Below are 15,428 nucleotides of genomic sequence, written 5' to 3'. Positions count from 1 at the left end.
CATGATCCATTACAGCCATGCGTGTAAGATGCCAGTCATCTCAACTGCTAGTGATACAAGGCCGTTGGGATCCTCCTGAACCCACCGATTCCATATTCTGCTAACAGTCATTGGATCTCGAGCAACGCAAGCAGCAATGTGACGATACGATTAACTGCAATCACAATAAGCTACAATCCGACATTTATCAAAGTCAGAAACGTGATGATACGCATTTCTCCTCCTTACACGAAGCATCACAACAACGTTTCACCAGGCAACGCCGATCAACTGCTGTTTGTGTATGAGAAATCAGTTGGGAACTTTCCTCATGTCAGCACGTTGTAGGTGTCGCCATCGGTGCCAACCTAGTGTGAATGCTCTGAAAAGTTAATCATTTGCACATCACAGCATCTCCTTCCTGTTGGTTGAATTTCGCATCTGTAGCACGTCATCTTTGGGGTGTAGCAATTTTAATGGCCAGTAGTGTAACTCCTGCAGCATCACCAGATTTAATTCAACTACATCCCATTATCCTAATTTTGCTTTTGTTGATGTTCATCTTATACAATCCTTTCAAGACACTGTCAATTCCGTTCAGCTGCTCTTCAAGGTCCTTTGCTGTCTCTGACAGAATTACAATGTCATCAGCAAACCTCAAAGTTTTTATTTCGTCTCCATGGATTTTAATTCCTACTCCGAATTTTTCTTTTGTTTCCTTTACTGCTTGCTCAATATACAGACTGAATAACTTTGGGGATAGGCTACAACCCTGTCTCACTCTATTCCCAACCACTGCTTCCCTTTCATGCCCCTCGACTCTCGTAACTGCCATCTGGTTTTTGAACAAATTGTAAATAGCCTTTCGCTCCCTGTATTTTACCCCTGCCACCTTCAGAATTTGAAAGAGAGTATTCCAATCAACACTGTCAAAAGCTTTCTCTAAATCTACAAATGATAGAACTGTAGGTTTGCCTTTCCTTAATCTATCTTCTTAGATAAGTCATAGGGTCAGTATTGCCTCAAGTGTTCCAATATTTCTATGGAATCCAAACTGATCTTCCCTGAGGTCGGCTTCTACCGGTTTTTCCATTTGTCTGTACAAGGTGCATTCAAGTTCTAAGGCCTCCGATTTTTTTTCTCCGGACTGGAAAGAGATAGAAACATGCGCATTGTTTTAAAATGAGGCCGCGTTCATTGTCAATACATCTCAGAGGTGGCAGCACCGTACGGCAGATGGAATTTTACCGCCAGCGGCGAGAATGAGAACTGTTTTAAATACTTAAAATGGCGACGTTTTCCTTACTTGAACAGCGTGCAATCATTCGTTTTCTGAATTTGCAAGATGTGAAACCAATTTAAATTCATCGACAGTTGAAGGAGACACGTGGTGATGGAGTTATGGATGTGTCGAAAGTGCGTTCGTGGGTGTGACAGTTTAATGAAGACAGAACATTGTGTGACAACAAACCTAAACAACCTTGGGCTCGCACAAGCCGGTCTGACGACATGATCGAGAAAGTGGAGAGAATTGTTTTGGGGGATCGCCGAATGACTGTTGAACAGATCGCCTCCAGAGTTGGCATTTCTGTGGGTTCTGTGCACACGATCCTGCATGACGACCTGAAAATGCGAAAAGTGTCATCCAGGTGGGTGCCACGAATGCTGACGGACGACCACATGGCTGCCCGTGTGGCATGTTGCCAAGCAATGTTGACGCGCAACGACAGCATGAATGGGACTTTCTTTTCGTCGGTTGTGACAATGGATGAGACGTGGATGACATTTTTCAATACAGAAACAAAGTGCCAGTCAGCTCAATGGAAGCACACAGATTCACCGCCACCAAAAAAATTTCGGGTAACCGCCAGTGCTGAAAAAATGATGGTGTCCATGTTCTGGGACAGCGAGGGCGTAATCCTTACTCATTGTGTTCCAAAGGGCACTATGGTAACAGGTGCATCCTACGAAAATGTTTTGAAGAACAAATTCCTTCCTGCACTGCAAGAAAAACATCCAGGAAGGGCTGCGCGTGTGCTGTTTCACCAAGACAACGCACCCGCACATCGAGCTAATGTTACGCAACAGTTTCTTCGTGATAACAACTTTGAAGTGATTCCTCATGCTCCCTACTCACCTGACCTGGCTCCTACTGACTTTTGGCTTTTTCCAACAATGAAAGACACTCTCCGTGGCCGCACATTCACCAGCCGTGCTGCTATTGCCTCAGCGATTTTCCAGGGGTCAAAACAGACTCCTAAAGAAGCCTTTGCCGCTGCCATGGAATCATGGCGTCAGCATTGTGAAAAATGTGTACGTCTGCAGGGCGTTTACGTCGAGAAGTAATGCCAGTTTCATCGACTTCGGGTGAGTAGTTAATTAGAAAAAAAATCGGAGGCCTTAGAACTTGAATGCACCTCGTAAACAATTTGCTTTAGTATTTTTCAGCCAAAACTTATTTGTGCAGTCTAACAGAAAATCTTTATTTGGTACATAAATACAATATGAATGAACTACATATTTTTTGTAACCTTCAGTTTTGAGACAGTTCTACCAAACTTGTCTCTGAACATTGTTCTGCAGCTGTAATACAATTTGTATTTCACAAGATGATTCAAAATGAAAAATCTGTGTTCTCCACATTCCTCATTGTCCAGCCACTGAAAGTTTTCAAGTTTTGATTTCATGTAGTTAACAATCCTAAACTTTATATTTCTATTATAAATAAACTGTAAAAAACAGGACTCATTTGCCTGTAAAGACATTTCAATAATATTGCTAAACTCAACAGACCGAGCGAGGTGGCGCAGTGGTTAGCACACTGGACTCGCATTCGGGAGGACGACGGTTCAATCCCGTCTCCGGCCATCCTGATTTAGGTTTTCCGTGATTTCCCTAAATCGCTTCAGGCAAATGCCGGGATGGTTCCTGTGAAAGGGCACGGCCGATTTCCTTCCCCATCCTTTCCTCACCCGAGCTTGCGCTCCGTCTCTAATGACCTCGTTGTCGACGGGACGTTAAACACTAATCTCCTCCTCCTCCTCCTCCTCCTCTTTCTCTACCGACCGGTACTCAACAGTAGGAGCACTGAGTACCACTGAAGAATGACACAAATTCCCAGTTGCGTATTTTTTATGGAGAATAAATAATTCCCTCTTCTCTTGAAGCTCACTGCTACAAGTAAGTGTCTCCTTACATCTCTAACAACCATACCTTTCGATGCATGTGTGTGCTAAGTAGCCAGCAAAATATGCTACTGAACGCTATTTAGAGGAAAGGTCTTGCTGTGAGACAGGAAAATACTCATCAGACTTGATAGTACTCCCTTCTTAATCCATAGAGGAGCCAGGAGTGTTCAGAATTTCGACATTTCCAGAGTTATCCAACAGCTGAGGATCATCACCTTCCTTTTGCAACACACAGTTGTTCAGTAACATGTTGTCAGTGTCATTCTCACAATTTTAAGTGTCAGAAGGCTTCCTTAGTGAGTTAACAGTGCTTGTTCAGAACAAGCACATTAGTGTTCTATGTGTTGGATTACGATTGTAGCCTCCTTTCTGACGGTACACAGAAAATAAATTCTCAAGAGCATCTTGATTCAATCTGGTGGCCAGTAAAAACTTAATGCACAGTTTGTTCCTTGAGAAAAAACTGAGCAATAGCATTAACAGTCTGGATTAAACCCATAATGCATGGTGGTGTCGTTATTTTACCGGTCTTTTTGTCAATTTTATTTATGGTACTTAAGACATCCTTTGCATTCTGTAGCGTTTCCATTATTGCTGGGCATTGTTCTGATAATGCACACCTGTATGGATTACAGGAAAATGGTGTCCTGATATTCAAAACATCAAACAAATAGTTCATAAATTCTATAAAAGTAGCCGTGTTCTCTGCTGTATCACTCTGCAATTCTTTAGTCACTACACAAGTTCTGAGATTTTGCTCAACAGAAGACCACAAACATTTTTTGCTCTTGCACTGCATTGCAGCCAGTGCCCCGGAGTAATCAGATGGGAAACAAAAACTGCTGAACACAAGGGCAATATTATTTGAGCTCCTACAATGCAGCAATCTATCCTTAACTTTTGACAAGTAGGAAGTTTTGTTTTTCAATTATCTGTTCATATTATGGATTTTCTGTTTCAGTTTTTGCTTTCTAGCAGTATCCTCATCTTCACGTAGCATACAGAGTTTTCTTTTAACTTGTCTCACCGGCATTTCTATGATTTCTTTCAGGTCCGGAAATGTTCACACTTTTGTGGTGTTGCATTTGTTTCTGCCAGAAGGTGACTAGCTGCATTGTATGTTCTTCTTCTTGCGTTACGGCCTCTATAGGACCACAGGTAGTCGCTTCATGGACTGCATTTTCCTCTTCTTCTCCCAGATCCTCTTCATTCGTTCTCTTCTTCTCTCCCGCTCTTCTTCGAGATCTTCAGTTTCCATTGCTCCTGTCGGCTCCACTGGTGACACTCTAATCTTTTCCTGTATTCTTCTCTGTCATTGATCTCCGGCATATTGGTCGGTGTATACTTGTTCCTCCAATTTTCCTTTCCTTCAACCTTGATCCCCAATTCCAACCAGTCCTTCCGAAGTTCAACAACCCACTTGGTTCCTGTCTTTCCCCTTGTCCTCCCTGTTGTTTCCCACACTCTCTTCGTCATTCTGTCCATACGCTAACTACATGTCTCTCAAATCTTGCCATTTTGAGTCTGATTCCCCTGGGTATTGTTCTCATGTTACGGTACAATTCTTCCCTAGGTCTTTGTATCCACCTCTTTCACCTCTTTTGGGACCTAGTATTTTTCTCTCTTCTTTCTCTAGTTGTTGTGCCCCATTTCTCCCTAGTGTCATCGTCTCAGCAGCACATAATACTGCATTCCTCACCATTGTCTTGTATGGCGTATCTTTGCCTCTGTGGATATATTCTTTTTATTGTATATGTCTATCGTCATGCATACGGCTGACCTCATCTTCTTTATCCTCTCTGTTATTCCCTCCTTGCTCCTGTTCCTTCCTGTTATAAATTCTCCCAGATATTTAAATTTGTCCACAATTTGCACAGTGCCTTCCGGTGTTTCCCAGTCTGCAGTGGTATTTAATGTCTTTGTCTTGTTATAGGCGATCCTCAGTCCCACCTTTCTGGCTACCTTACTTAAGTTGTTGAGTTGTGTCTTTGCGTCTTCTTCCGTCTCACTTAGTATTGCTATGTCATCTGCAAAGGCTAGGCAGTCCACTTGAGCCCTGCTGTCCTTTATGTCCCCCACATGGGTCTTTGGTATTCCCATTTCCTCGTTTATTGCTCTCCACTGCCTGATCACTTCGTCCAGTGCTATATTGAACAACAATGGTGACAATCCATCTCTCTGTTTAGCACCAGTCTTGATCTCAAATTCTTCTGACAGTGCTCCTCTGAATCTCACCCTTGCTTTTGTGTCTGTCAGAATTTCTTTTATGAGTGCTTGTGTAGTTCCATCAAGTCCTCTGTTCTTCAGGGTCCTAACAAGAGTCTGTCTGTCGATGGAGTCATATGTCTTTGTGAAGTCCACGAAGGTTATTACTGTCTTTTTCTTTTTTTAAGGCCCTATGTTCTACCAGTTGCTTCAGGATAAATATCTGTTCTACACAGCCTCTTCCCTACCTGAATCCCGCTTGGTAATTGCCAACTGTACTTTCTACCAGTTCTTCTACTCTCTTGAGCAATAGTTTTGACAGCACCTTGTATCCGACCTCTAGTAGCGATATTCCTCTGTAGTTGTTTGTATCTCTCTTGTCCCCCTTCTTGTGTATTGGTACTACAATTGCGTTCTTCCATCCTTCTGGCAACTTCTTTGTTCTCCAGATCTGGTGAATTATGTTGGTCACGTTGTCTATTGCTTTGTTGCCTCCCTACTTTATCATCTCGGCTGCTGTCCCATCTTCTCCAGTTGCCTTATTATTGTTTAGATAGCTTATGGCATGTGCGACTTCATCCCTGGTTGGACGGCGTGGCTCTCTCTCTTTTGTGTCAGTCCCCAGTTCCAGCTCTTCTTCAGGTGGTTCACAGTTGAGCAGGTCATGAAAGTCCTCTGCAAAAATCTGACAGTTATCCTTTGCACTAACAGCCAGCTCCCCTTTCTTACCTCTTATAAACAGTTCTCCACCCTTGTATCCAATCAGACTCTCTTTGAATTTCCCGAAAAAGTGTCTGCTGTTGTTTTTCCTGAAGTTGGTCTCAATCTCGTCCAGTTCCTGCTTCATCTTCTGGGCCATCTTATCGTTCGGGCTGCTTCCTTTCTAGCTCCTAAGAAAACTTCCCATTTTCTGGGTCCTTCTTGCTTCTCCAGTCTCTCCAGGCTTTCCTGCAAGTCTTTACCGCTTCCTCACATTCCTTGTTCCACCACCAGTGCTTCCGTTTCTTTTCTTCCTTTCCCCATAGTTCAGCCTGTTTCGCCATATTTCGCTTCATGTTGTCCCATTTATTGAATGATTCAATTCCTTCCTCATATCTGGATCAACTGTGTCCTAATTTGTCTCTGTCTATCTTTATGTTTTCTGTTCTTCTATTCATCTGTGGTAGTCTGTCCCTGTTTGGAATCTAAAGGCACCTAACTTCTGTAAGATAGTGATCCAATTCTATTCTTGTGTTCTTCCTGACCTTTGTGTTCATGATCTCTTTAGCATTTTTCCAGAGGATTGCTATGTGGTCAACTTGGAATTCCCCAAGGCGAGTGCATGGGTTTGCCCATGTATTTTTCTTACACGGTTTGGCCTTGATGTGTGTTGTCATCAATCTCATTTTGTGTTCTCGACACAGTTCAATTAGTCTTCCTCCATTTTTGTTTGTCTGCTGGTGTGCAGGGTACTTGCCCACTACTCCTTTATGTTGCTTCTCTCTTCCAATCCGTGCATTATAATCTCCTATGAGTATCTTTACACGTCTTTATGGTATGTTTTTCAGTGTATCATCTAGCTCTTGCCAGAAACTATCTGCAACTTTCTTGTCATTTGTTGGTGCATGTCCATTTATTATTGTATACTTTTTGTTCCCTCCTTGAGATGTCAGTGTTGATATCCTTTCTGACCCGCTCTTCATTTCAGTTATGCCATCCTTGTATCTCTTGTCTACTATGAACCCTGTACCAAAGCATCTAGGGGCATGTCTTTCCTTTCCCACTTTAACTCCTGGTTTTCCCTTCAGTATTATGAAGCCTTCTGACTCCACTGTATCTTCGTCAGTGTATCTTGTTTCTTGCATCACTAATATTCCAATGCTTCTCTCTTTCATCGCATCTATTACCTGTTTAAGTTTACCAGTCTTAATCATTGTCTGTACATTTATGGTTCCAATTCTGAAAGTCTTTTTAGTTTTAATCTTCTTTGAGGTTCTTGGGAGCTTCGACTCTTCCCTTATGCATTTTTGGCAGGTTCCCCAGAAACCGAATGCCTGCTTGCGTCGACCTTGGTCAATGGGGGATTGTCCCCCTGGGGTAATCTCTCGATGCCATAGTGCGATCCATTCCATGTGCTAAAAATTTTTTTTGATGGGACGGCTCATGTCCGTCCAGTTATACAACTGAAGTTGTTAGCCCCAGAAGATGTGTTCAGGCCGCGCTCCTGACATGGGGACACAGACGCCTTTGGTAGCTGCCCCTAACATGGAGTACAGCCGCTACCTGATATGTTTCAGTGGCTCTTCCACTCTCTCTGCTGTTGGGAAGCGCCATTCCTCTTCCACCTTCGAGACCGTTGGCCGGGCTTCGCCTGTAACCCTAGGTAGGGGCCCTAACTGGATGCTACCATCCGGAGCCAGATGGACCCAAGTTTTTTTTTACAAGGTTGTTACTCCTCCTCCTTGTTCTCCTTGGAATATTCACTTTCAGGTCAGGTGATGACAGATTAATCTTATCACTGGTTCTCTCACATACTGCTGAAGAACTAGTATCAGATGTAAAATTTACAGGAACTGCTGTGTATATAAGCCATTGTTTCGTACTGTTCATGAATGACTTTTCATCAAAACGGGTATCACACAGCAGTCTTGTGCAGTTTTTCTGCGTCCATATCCAGCAGTTTGACGTTGCCTGTAACAATAACTATCTATCAAAAAATACAATATATGTATATACCATTAACACATTTAGTAGCTCAGTCTACATTAGCTTGATAGAAAGGAATCTTTCATTAAACATTTGCTAAGAGAGCTTTTTGTTTGCAACCTTTTTTGGAATTTAAATGTTACGATTAATTCTGGGAATGTGGTCCTATAGCAAGGACGTTTTAAGCCTGGTCAACACTGAGTGAACTAAATCAGGGAAAACTGCATTCTCATATGTGTAGACAAAATTGAGAAAATGACAGTCAGTCATGTTTGGTTCGTGACCTTCACTCGCTGTCCACCATGCCTCTGAAGTTCCTGCAAAAGTTAAGAAACACGTGATTTCTAATCTCTTCTTCCGAGTGACATTACTTGCCTCATAATTGAAACAAACCTTGTCTATAATGTTGTTTTCCCTTTAGTGCTTAGCTTTTTCACAGTGAGAAACAATTTAGTAGCGAAAGCATAACCTCAATATTTGCAAGTGTTTCTGTTACGAAATGCTCATTCTGCAGTGTTAAATTCCATTCACCACTGTGAGAAAATAACATTCAGTCTTGTTCGATATGCATTCGGTGGTGTTCGTTAGTGTTCAGCTGGTTGTCAGTTTTTGAGCAAAGCATCAAAAGAAGTTCGCTACATCTCCTTTTTGGTACTACCAGCACAGAGAGTATTCGTCTGCATGCGAACTGCTTTATGTTGCTGCTAGTAAATTTCCTCATCAAGTGTAATGAGGAGCACGCGAAAGGCACCAACTGACATATGTGCAAAATTTTGGAATAAATCTAAAGAAGGCTGGAGCTGCAATTCAATGTTAAGTGCTCTGGCATTACTTCCATGTGTTTCACATCTATGTACAAATTAAGCCACCAACATACTTATTTTCCTATGCCACTTTGCCTGCTTTGTCAAAACCAGTGGGCAAAATAATCCTATCTCAATATCAAAGATTTACATCGTAGCTGTAATTAGAGGTCTGCGTGGACAAGAAAAATGCCATCCGTATGTGCACCGCATCCACAAAATCATTATCCACATCTGCCAAGTTGTGTATCCGCATTCTCAGATATCAACATTTTGTAAAGCAGTTTAACCTTCCACTGTTCTGACAAAAGACTTGTGCCTGGCCTGAATTTTTGTCTGATGATGTCCGTACTCGATTATGATGCGAATTAAGGCTGGACACATTTCACTGACAGTCATTTCAAATTTAAATTCTTTTACTTTGTATGTAACTTATTGTAAATGATATAAGAGTGGTACAAAACATATTTGTTCCTTATTTTTAATTAGAAAGGCAGTTGATGAGAAGACATTTTGCACCTGATGAATTTTTAATTGTTGCTGAAAGGGGGCTACAAATGCGTAACATACAAGTGAAAGTCTGCTCTTCGAGCATATTTTAGTGATGTCAACTTTGAAGAGTCACAGACAGCAAACCATAATTACGTTAAAAATGTACTTTGTACAGTTTAAAGATAATCCACAGGTATCTACAACAGATGTAGGTTTTTATCTGCAACACAATTATTACTGGGCATATTCGCACCCGCGCACACCTGTTGCTGTAAGTAGTGTTGTTTTCAAGTGAAAGCTGCATGAGGATTACTGCCACGTAGATAACAAAGAAATTAAAATAGGCAGCATCTATAGTTTGTATGCTATGCTCATTCTCTTCTATTCTCCTCCCTTCATTCCCTCTTGTTCATGGGTATAAACAAATGGCAGTGAACATTGGCGAATTATCTACGAACACTCGTTTGCAGCATTGTAAATGAGTTTTTACACTTGTTCACTTACATACACTTCACTCGCTCTAGTATATAACATGATTTAGATCATGGCTATTATTCATTTATTTCACTGTGGCGATTTCAGCTCTAGAGCCATTTTCAAGTGCCAATAGAAAGGTGTTGTAAAGTAATGCTTCTTAAATTGTATTTACCAAATGTTATCACACTATGCTTTGCATTTTGTTATTCATATCTTATATTAGTTTCAGTTTTCACATTGCACACAAAAATGCCTCTACAGCCAAAATCACAATAGTGAAGTGAATAAACAGTTTTAAAAAAGGACAAATTGCAGCAATGATTTTATTTAAAAATTCTACAACATTTAGATAGAATCGAATGCTTAGGGCTCTTTATCAATTCTTACTCTTAACTAATTTATTAATTTACTTGAATTTAAAATTCACTTTGATAACCTTTCTTTATCTTTGACGGGAAATCTGAACATTTTTAGTTCAGGATTTGTCCATCTACTCCTTCCACAGCTGATGTACTCGCACGCACTCGGCATGAGGACTCAATCCACTAGCAACGGTATGTCAGAAACAGATGTACTTCATAGAGACCAGACGATGGAAAGAGACTAGTCGCTTCACGCGTATGGATGAGGTTTGCCCCATATTGCACATCTAATGATGGGTGCCACAAGTAAAGGTGTGATGTCACTGCCTGGTGGCCGTTCCCTAACAAGTGTTGCCTGCTACACCAAGCAATTGGGCAATCTGTTTCTTACGTGATCTGGGGTATTACTGAGTGGTTTTCTGCAAATGGTCTCACTCTCAATTCCAAAGAAGACAACACATTCAGTTCTGTACATTTAGAGGTACTATGCTGATGATAAGTTTAGCACACAACGAAGAAATTTCAAAATGTATAAGCAACCATACTAATGAGAAATTAAACTAGGGAAAACATGATCATTTTTTAACTTCAAAAACAACTTAGTTCAGTCACATCTGCACTTCAAATCACTGCAAATCTTTGGGAGAAAAACAAAATATTTTGCATATTTTCATTCAACGATGGAAAATAACGTTCTGGGGCAACTCATTTTTAAGAATTGCTTAAAAACATGGTGCAAGAATAATATGTGGTGCCCACCCATGGTCATCTTGTAGATGTCTGATTAAGGAGTTTTGACTACTGCAAGTCTATTTATTCCCTCATGAAGTTTGTTGTAAACAGCCCAAGATAATTCAAAAGGAGCCATGATGTACATAATTACAGCACCAAAAGGAAACAATGGCATTCATGGATGTACAATGTTGCCACAAAAAATTTGATCACTAACCCAATGACAATAAAATATCTGACAGATAGCAAAGTTAAACCTGAAAGGAAATTGAGAAAGTGTCTCCTTGACAACTCCTTTTACTCTGTAGAAAAATTTCTATCTATGCAATGTGTAAAAGATGGTGAATAGGAATTACAAATTGTAATTCACATCTGTACCTTTTTTAAAAAGAAAGAGTGAGAGAGAGGGAGGGAGGGAGGGAGGGAGGGAGGGAGGGAGAGGGACAGGGAGGGTGAGGGACAGGGAGGGTGAGGGACAGGGAGGGTGAGGGACAGGGAGGGTGAGGGACAGGGAGGGTGAGGGGGAGAGAGCTATTATAAATGGCCAGCATGTAGTCCTATTAACATATGAATGTAAAATGACTCATTCCACATTATTATGATTAATTCTACAAATGATCTACCAAACATGAAAATAACTAGAATGACATTTTCACTCTGCAGCAGAGTGTGTGCTGATATGAAATTTCCTGGCAGATTACCGTATTTACTTGAATCGAATCCGCACTTTTTTTCCGGATTTTGTAATCCAAAAAACCGCCTGCGGCTTAGAATCAAGTGGAAAGTAGGAGGAAGTTCTGAAAAATGTTGGTAGGTGCCGCCACAACTAAGTTCTGCCGTCAAATATATGTAGCGTTACACAGGCATGCTTTGCAGGCACAAAGATAAATACTGGCGCCAAAACCTCTGCGTCAGAAAAAAAAAAAAAAAGGTGGAAGATGAGCTTTTTTCTCTGCCCTGAGTTTTGACCACTACATTTTCATACATTATCCAACGGAGTAAATACAAATTCCGTATTGTTCATTTCGAATGTAGCAGCATTTCAATGTACTACGAAAATCCGAATGGCAAGACTGTTTGGGATGTTTGTCAATATGGCCAACTCTATGTTCTGAATTTTTTCCTACCTGTGAGAAGAGATGGTTGCTAATAGGAACTTTTATGTATTGTGAATCGCATGCAGTATTCCCTTCACCATAAGAATATTACGAATACAAACATTTTTCCATGTATTGTTTCGTGTTTGCTGCTATCTCATTTAAATCCTGTCTGCCTAATAAACTACGAAGCTAGAGTGAGACAACAGCAAATGCGGAAGAATATATATATAATATCATGTCATGTTTATATTCGTACTATTCTTATGCCTAATAGTGGTACAATCAGAAATGAAGCATGGCAATTGACTAGATTTTTAAATCTAAGATGACTCTAATTTCTGTGTAGAATGTAATGTACTAAAGAGGCGTCTGCAAAGATTTTCAAATGGAGAAAAATTTTCGCTAAACTCTCGTTCAGAACATCTTCTATCATACACAGTCTATTATTTGGTTCTTGTTGATTATTTTCGAAGAAAGCAGCAGTGTAAGTAACAACAAATAGCAGTCTCTTGCCATTGTTTCGCTAATGACACGATTCCTCTCTTTTGTTTAATTGTAAGCGGCAGTAGCGTGCACAAAAGCAAGCCATGCCGCGAGCGGCAACAGGTCGTAAACACACATTATCATAATGCTACAAACAATGCATGACACAGTACAGTAATGCATTTTCAGCTTAGAGTGACGTAAACGCCTATAACAAAGAGAATGGCACTTATCAGATCAACGAAAAATAAGCAATCAATTCTAACCAGACGAAGCACGTGGAAAAGGAAGGGTACCCATATAAATACGGACGGAGCACCTGACGCATAGCAATGGCTACCTGGTAAAGCTTAACTGCTAAGCTTACGACTTGAACCAAACTACTGTAGCTGTATCGTCATTCATTCGACCTAAATTGTGTCTCATATTACAATGGACCAACTTTGTATTGATTTGGTGGTGCGGCCTAAAACCTTTCTCTCCCCCTGAATTTCGAGTCTCAAGTTTCAGATGCGGCTTAGATTCTGGAAAATTTTTTTTCCTTGATTTTGAGTCTCATTTTTCAGGTGCGGCTTAGATTCGAGTAAATACGGTAAAACTGTGTGCTGGACTGAGGCTCAGACTTGGTACCTTTGCCTTTTGCAGGCAAGTGCCCTACTGACTGAGCTACCCAAGCATGACTCACAACCCGTCCTCACAGCTTTACTTCCACCAGTACCTCGTCTCTTACCTTCCAAACTTCACAGAAGCTCTTCTGCGAAACCTGCAGAACTAGAACTCCTGGAAGAAAGGATATTGCAGAGACATGGCTCATCCCCAGCCTCGGGGATGTTTCCAGAATGAAATTTTCACTCTGCAGTGGAGTATGCACTGATATTCAAATGGTTCAAATGGCTCTGAGCACTATGGGACTCACCTGCTGTGGTCATAAGTCCCCTAGAACTTAGAACTACTTAAACCTAACTAACCTAAGGACAGCACACAACACCCAGCCATCACGAGGCAGAGAAAATCCCTGACCCCGCCGGGAATCGAACCCGGGAACCCGGGAGTGGGAAGCGAGAACGCTACCGCACGACCACGAGATGCGGGCTATGCACTGATATGAAAGTTCCTGCCAGATTAAAACTGTGTGCTGGACTGAGATTCAACTCGGGACCTTTGCCTTTTGCAGGCAAGTGCTCTACAGTGGTAGATCATTTGCCCGGGAAAGGCAAAGGTCCAAAGTTTGAGTCTCGGTCCAGCCAGGAAGTTTCATGAAAATAACTAAGAATAGATAATTGATTTGTTGATGAATAAATTCGTAAATAAGAGAAATGTGTATCTATCTCACTCTAAAAAGGCTCTTGTTTGAAATTCTCTCTCTCTCTCTCTCTCTCTCTCTCTCTCTCTCTCTCTCTCTCTCTCTCTCTCACACACACACACACACACACACACACACACACACACACAAGTGCATGCAATACACAACTAAGTCAACCTCACTTCCAATGCCAAACACTTACATGTATTTTATTTTTTAACATTTTAGTTTGCAATATACTCAGAATTTTAGATTTATAATCTCTGCTGTAATAAATCTGATGTACTATGACAATGATATATAATTTTGAATTTATACTTATTTTAACAAAAATATATGGTAGGAATAAATGTCTTAGCCATTTGCATCCAAATACCTAAAGCTACAGCTGCATACATATTGTCTTCTCCACAACCAATTACGTATCCACGCAGAGACGTTTCAGACTTTGACTTATAAAAAACTAATAGTGAAGAGCTCATCAAATTAACTGTATTTTTATACCAAAAGTAAGTTGCTGTGCCTTCAGAGGAAGAATCCCTATTTTTGAATGAACATTTGAACAAAATGAAGCTAAAAATATGGGAAGTCTGAAAGATGAAAAAAATTAGTAATTACTGTTTCATTTTAATATTAGATTACTTACATCTGCAGATTTCACATATCAAGTCAGCTCACAAGGCCGAGCAACTTCCAGCAAAATCTCACAGATGTGTGACCATGTCATGATGTAATCAAAATTTAATCAACCTCATGTAATAGTCACACAGTCATAATAATTTTACTCAGGATACATTATTATCTGTCAAATCATTTTGAAGTTGAGAGACTTTTTGGGTTCTCAGCACAGTAACTTCCCTGAGGATTGTTGTTGAATGACTTTATTACCTATTATGATAAAACAACTACTATAAATAATTTGTATTCATTTAAGTAATGTTGTCAGGAATGCAAGCAAACAGCAGCATTGTCACTGGTATCCGCACACAACTAAACATAAAGGCAATGCAAATAAATTAAGAAAAACTGAAGTTGGACAACTAACAAATACTGAAAAGTAAATATCAACTCCCACGTTTCTTTTTCTATAGACTGATGATGAAAAAAGACACTCTTCCTGTTGCAGTTTTGTGTTAATGGTTGGTTGGTTTGGGGTATAATGGGACCAAACTACAGGATCATCAGTCCCTTTTTTCTGACACAAGCAAGGCTCAACATACAAAAAACACCCAAAGTACTTTTGAGAAAGTAGAAGGGGAAAAGGAAAGGGGAACCACACCTAAAAAGAAAACGAATGGAGCGAACAATAAATGGGGAAAACATACACCACAAGGAAAAGTAGAAGAAGGAAACCATAGAGCAGATGGTCTGGGCTGGCTGATCACAATAATAAAAGAGGATGAGCCGGCCACTCTGCAACACGTTAAAATGACCACCCCAAAAAGAAAGGCGAGATGAACCCATGTAGGGAAAAGAAAACTACCAGGACAAACAAATGCAAAGAAAGTGCAACGGAGTTAAAATAGAGGGAGGGTGGTGGCCTCAGAAGGAAGGCTAAATGCCCATCCATAGATGGTACAATAACCCCCCCCCCCCTCCACAACAAAACGTAAAACTAA

At 40.7% G+C, this 15,428-nt stretch overlaps 1 protein-coding gene across 2 annotated transcripts in view; it reads right to left on the bottom strand.

Moving 5' to 3' along the window:
• The window catches only part of LOC126175365 (TIP41-like protein), a 65,221-nt gene that overhangs the window by 33,356 nt on the left and 16,437 nt on the right, over window positions 1–15,428 (bottom strand). The window lies entirely within an intron of this gene.

Source organism: Schistocerca cancellata, chromosome 3 (genome assembly GCF_023864275.1).
Source record: "Schistocerca cancellata isolate TAMUIC-IGC-003103 chromosome 3, iqSchCanc2.1, whole genome shotgun sequence".
NCBI lineage: Eukaryota > Metazoa > Arthropoda > Insecta > Orthoptera > Acrididae > Schistocerca > Schistocerca cancellata.
Note: the sequence above shows the minus strand (reverse complement) of the source record. Positions and strands in the feature narration are given on the sequence as shown.